Source organism: Erythrolamprus reginae, chromosome 1, assembly GCF_031021105.1.
Source record: "Erythrolamprus reginae isolate rEryReg1 chromosome 1, rEryReg1.hap1, whole genome shotgun sequence".
Classification (NCBI taxonomy): Eukaryota; Metazoa; Chordata; class Lepidosauria; order Squamata; family Dipsadidae; genus Erythrolamprus; species Erythrolamprus reginae.
In genome coordinates, this window is record NC_091950.1 from 66160732 (window position 1) to 66166731 (window position 6000).

The window sequence follows — 6000 nt, forward strand, 5'->3', positions numbered from 1 at the left end:
AATAATTAGATCGGTGCACTTCCCTTACTTGTTCAAGTAGATTAAAACAACCGTAAAACAACCATACAAAGTAAAAGTACTTTCTCAGGATGACAGAATGTAATGTAAACAGTTTTCTTCTAAAATAACAGAAATGTAGAGGGTGGGATGGGGGGGGGAGAACGGCAGGCCTGGGGCCGTTGAGCTTTAACATCTTGTTCCGTCCATCAGTATGATTGGTGTATATGAATGTGGTTGCATGGTTTTTAACTTGGGGTTTTTAGATCATTTTAAAATTGGCCTTTTGAATTGTTTGGTATTTTTTATATGTTGTGGGTTGCCCTGATTCTTCAGAGAAGGTCGGCATGTAAGTCAAACAGACAGACAGACAGGTTTTCAACAATAAATCTTCAAACTCAAATAAATAACATAGATGGGTGCACAGTCTTCCACTGAACCTTTCTATTTAGCTAAGGCAGGGGTGGGCAATTAATTTTGCCATAGGGCCGCATGAGAAATTGGGATGGTTTTAGAGGTCCAGGCTAATATAATTAACTCAGTTCTACCCAATAAATTATAATTATAATTTATATTATATTATAATATATATTGTATTGTATTATAATATATTATATATTGTATTGTATTATTATATTATATTATATTATATTATATTATATTATATTATATTATATTATATTATATTATATTATATTATATTATATTATATTATATCTTGAACACCCGGTTCTTATCTAGAAAAGTTGGACCGACCTCTGCGGGCCAGTCAGACAGCAGGCAGGCTGCATCCGGCCCTCGGGCCGCATCTTGCCCAGGTCTAAGCTAAGGGAACAGATTTTATGTCAGATAATGGTTATTTAATTGAAATGACTAATATTTTATGCCTGATTTGTTCTTAGGTTTTCTGTTTGAGAGATTTTTTTTTTTACTTTCTCACTTTTTTCCTATGCTTTCTTTTGTTATTTTAAAAAAAAAAGAATTTGTGCCTTGAAAACTCCATCTGGTGTTCTACTTTATTCTCACTTGAAATCAAATGGGGCCATTTATATTATTGTTATTATTAAGGTTCTCAAATTACTGCAATACTTAGCCCAGGATGGTAGCTTCAGTAGGGAAGCTGAGTTATTGAAAGACACCTGCTTTGTGTGTTTGAGGGAGGGGGTTGCAATAAAAGTGAGAGTTATTAAACTATAAGGTAAAAGGAATCATTAGAATAAATTGCTCTGGCAATTTTCTATGTGGCATTGGTATAGCTTTAGCATGTCAAACAACTCAGGAAAAGCTTAAAACCTTGTCAGCTTCAGAACATGTTTCCCGTATCCAGATGCTCAGCATGATAAGACCCCCTGATTTCATGGGAATGACAAGGTAGTTCAGCAGACTAGTGTAAGCACAACCTTTTGGAGGTCAATTATAAACACTTATAATTCTACTTATTTGGATGAGTGTTTGTGATTTCTCTATGTGCGGCTTTTAGTGTTATATTCAATACAATGTAGTATAGGCAGTGAAATGACAACTTTGCCCAAAAGCAGGAGTGGGCAATTGTTTTCAAAATTTAATTAAACTGTAGTAAAGATCTTTAGAAGGAACACGATGGCTCAGTAGCTAAGATGATGATGATTATTCATTATTATTATTATTATTATTATTATTAATAATAATAATAATAATAATAATAATTAGATTTGTATGCCACCTCTCTCCAAAGACTCGGGGCGGCTCACAACAACAAGATGTTGAGATATTGAGCTTGTTGATCAAAAGCCAGTTCAGCAGTTCAAATCCCTAGTGCTGCGTAACAGAATGAACTCCCATTACTTGTCCCATTTTCTGCCAATCCAGCAGTTTGAAAGCATGTAAAAAATGCAAGTAGAAAAATAGGAACCACTTTGGTGGGAAGGTAACAGCGCTCTGTGCACCTTCGGTGTTTAGTCATGCCGGCCACATGGCCACGGAGACGTCTTTGGACAGCGCTGGCTCCTTAGCTTAGAAACAAAGATGAGCATCGCTCCTAGAGACAGAAACGACTAGGATACATGTGCGGGGGAAGCTTTACCTAAGGATCTTTAAGTCATTACTCAGATTATCCAGGCTATTCACTATTTCAATTGCTCATTTTTTAAGGTCAAGAATAACTCACATCACCTTTGCAAATATACAGTGATCCCTTGTTTTTCGCGGGGGATGCATTCCAAGACCACCCATGAAAAACGAATTTCCGCAAAGTGGAGGAAAGATCTTTTTTATGTATTTCATGAGTATTTGGACTTTTAAAACCCTCCCTGTATTGTTAACAACCCACCGCTGCTGACCGCTGAGAGAGACCGGCTTCTCTCAGTGGTCAGCAGCAGTGATAGCGGCTGAAGGAAGCCGCCGCTGCAGTTTACACACACACACACACACACACACACAAATCGTCCCTGCCCTGGCATTCTAAACCATAAGCCCCCTTTGAAAAAACCCGTGAAATAGCGAATCCACGAAAGATGAACGGCGAAGTAGTGAGGGATTACTGTATAAGGATAGTTTAAATCTTTATTATATCTCTTTTAAGTTTTCTAAAATTCAAAATAGTTCTTTACATTCAATCATCTCAATCTTAATTAGCAAATATTTAAAATATGTTTTCTGAACTGACATTTTAACAAGCACACATCAACCTAATCCTAAATGGCAAGCTTAGATAGTGGCAGAAAACAGTACAAAGAAAAATGTGTAGTTATCAGCCAAAAGAAATCATTCTTTATAGGGGAAATACTGTATTTTTTCAGAGTATAAGATGCACATTTTTCCTCCCTAATAGAGGCTGAAACTTTGGGTGCATCTTATACTTCGAATGTAGCTTTTTTTAAAAACCAGCCCTAACTAGGTACTAATGATTTTTCAGCCTTCCTACTCCCTCCAAAGAAGGATTATTCCTGCCCTAAGTCTTTGCAGGCTTAATTTCATTCCTACTTCTTCTGAAAAGGGCTTTCTCAGCCCTAACCAGGGGATAAAATATTGTGCTGAAGCTGACCAGACTAAGGACCCTAGCCAGATGAATCCCTGGTAGGGTAATTTCCCCCCCTATTTTCCTCCCCCAAAACTAAAGTGCGTCTTATACTTTGGTGCATCTTATACTCCGAAAAATATGGTACATACTGCAAACAAAGAGTGCCATCCCCCATTTCAAGCTTCTCCAAACTGCTGAGTGCTATCCACTCATCCCTGAGTCAGCAGAAAATGACATTTGCTGTTCCTACTGTTGACCACTATCCCTACATTGCCTTTATTTTGAGACACTGTTTGCCACCCAAAATTTTAGGTTATTTGCAGTTTCTCTTAGTCTGTGATTGAATGGCAGTTGGGGGAGAAACACTACTTTAACACTAATACAGCAGTGGTAGGGGACCAGATGAAGACATCATAGAAGGACAACCCCACAAAAAACCTATGTTGGTGGGACATGTTTAATTTAATAATAATAATAATAATAATAATAATAATAATAATAATAATTTATTAGATTTGTATGCCACCCCTAACCAGTATGGTTAGGTGTAAATGGCAAAATTCTCAGACAAAATGTATGAGAGTCATCTGCCATTCTTCAAATTTCACTTTTTTATGTGTACAGTTATTAAGAGCACACATGGGGGAACCATGTAACTCAACGTAATGAAACTGCATTATGACAGAAGTAGATAAAATTATAACTACTTTTGATAGAATTTAATTTTGTATGTGATAAATATAAAAAAACCCTATGTATTTTATCAGAAAAAATGTTTGTTGTTCAAGTTTGCCTCTAAAAATACCAAATAATATGAACACTGATATATTCTGAAAACGACTAGTCTATAAGCTTTTCTTGCAATGACAACCATCAATAACTTCAAAAGTTAAGTCCAACAGAATTCAGCATGACTGTGTGCTCCATGATAAAAATAGAATAATTGGGGGAGAGGGAAGTATGTTCCACTTATTTTCATGCATTTTCATTTATTCCTGAATAGATATATAAATAATATAGGATTGTTTATTCATTTCTACTTATTTATTAAATTTGTGCACCACCCATTTCAGAGGTGACTGTCAGTTTACAAACATTAAAAACCAATAAACATTAAAATAATAAAACAATAAATTGTAAGTTAAAAGTACATTCTTGATAATATTGCTGTACCATTATTTAGTAAATTTTTAAAGTTTAATATCACTAAATTCTTAACTCAACATTCACACACACACACACCACATGGTTACTTTTCCACAGCATTTACTAAACTGATCTCAGCATTTACAGCAAAACCACTTTTCTTTAAAATGAGTCAAAAAAATCATTGAATAGATTTTCTTTCAAGTATGATAGAATCTTTAAGAAGAATCTTTATATTCCGTTCCCTGAATCATACTTGATATTCTAATGTAATTAATGTTCTTTCTTCCTCTTTCACATTTACCTTATGAGCACAAGATACCAAGAAATATTGTATTGAGAGTCCCTTGTCCATTAAGGGCTCTGGTCATAATAAATGATCATCTTAAAACTGTTAAAATATTCTGGATCATACTAGTCACTCATTAAACATGAGAACACTTAGCCAATTGGAAGCAGATTGACTGAGAAAATCTATTGTTTGGTTCTGCAACCCATCAAGACCAACAAAGACTTCAGAGGATAATCAGAACTGCAGAAAAAACAATTGCTGCCAACCTGCCTTCCATTGAGGACCTGTATACTGCACGAGTCAAAGAGAGGGCGGGGAAAATATTTACTGACCCCTCGCATCCTGGACACAAACTGTTTCAACTCCTACCCTCAAAACGTTGCTACAGAGCACTGTACAACAAGACAACTAGACACAAGAACAGTTTTCCCCCCGAATTCCATCACTTTACTAAACAAATAATTCCCTCAACACTGTCAAACTTTTTACTAAGTCTGCACTTTTATTTCTACTAGTTTTTTCTCATCATTGCTATCACCCTTTTCCTCCCACTTAGGACTGTAGGACTGTAATTTTTTGCTTGTATCCTAAGATTTTTATATTAATATTGATTGTTTCTTCATTGCTTATTTGGTCACTATGACAATCATTAACTGTTGTACCTTATGATTCTTGACAAATGTATCTTTTTCTTTTATGTACACTGAGAGCATATGCATCAAAGACAAATTCCTTGTGTGTCCAATCACACTTGGGCAATAAAGAATTCTATTCTATTCTAAATTGTCACCTTAAAACTGTTAAAACATTCTGGATCGTATTAGTCACTTGTTACACGTGAGAACACTTTTAACGTTAGCCACTTATGAAGTAAGAATCGGAAGCAGATGGAGTTAGAAAATCTATAATAGGAAATATTCAGGTGGATTTTCTTTGGGACGGGATCCAGTGAAATTAAATTACAGAGGTCAACCATTGAGTTTTATAGAAACGAGAAGTGACCGACTGGCGGGATCGCCTGTATTTCAAGAACTAAAGTCAGATTCCTGTGTTCTTATGCAACCTTCTCAATTCCACAAAGATTTCGATATCCGCAGGAATAATTTCAAAGGCGTTTGCTCCTCCCTCCTCCTCGTCCTCCTCCTCTTCTCCCCCTTACACGTCCCTCCGGCCACCTCCAGTAAAAGTCAGACCGACCCCTCCACTCCGCCTCCCGCACTTACCGGCTTCCTGGGCACAATTTACCGGGACAATTTTAATTGGTGGAAAATAAAGGTTCCCCCTCTCTTCTCTTCCCACGTGGTACAGTCTTTTCTCTGTAGAGGATGCTGGGACTTGTTTTGCGGTGGGGAGGGGGAAACATATTGCTTGTCGTACATAAAAGCAGCGCGCGTCCAGAAGAATTAGGACGGTGGCTTTTTTTCGGTGGCTTTGCCGATCACGAAAACGAGACTCAAACGTCAACAATATTAGTATCTGAAGAGTAACCTTAAATCTCTAGGTAAATAATGTATTATGCATTCTATAATGTATGATGCACATTATGTTTTGTATATTTTATATGGTG

At 36.4% G+C, this 6000-nt stretch overlaps 1 protein-coding gene across 1 annotated transcript in view; it reads right to left on the bottom strand.

Moving 5' to 3' along the window:
- ADCK1 (aarF domain containing kinase 1) overlaps positions 1-5730 on the bottom strand; it is a 135457-nt gene extending 129727 nt beyond the window's left edge. Inside the window, exon 1 of the mRNA XM_070733803.1 lies at positions 5657-5730. The gene's annotated coding sequence lies outside the window, so the exon portion shown is untranslated. The remainder of the gene's footprint in view (positions 1-5656) is intronic.
- Between the last annotated feature and the right edge of the window lie 270 nt (positions 5731-6000).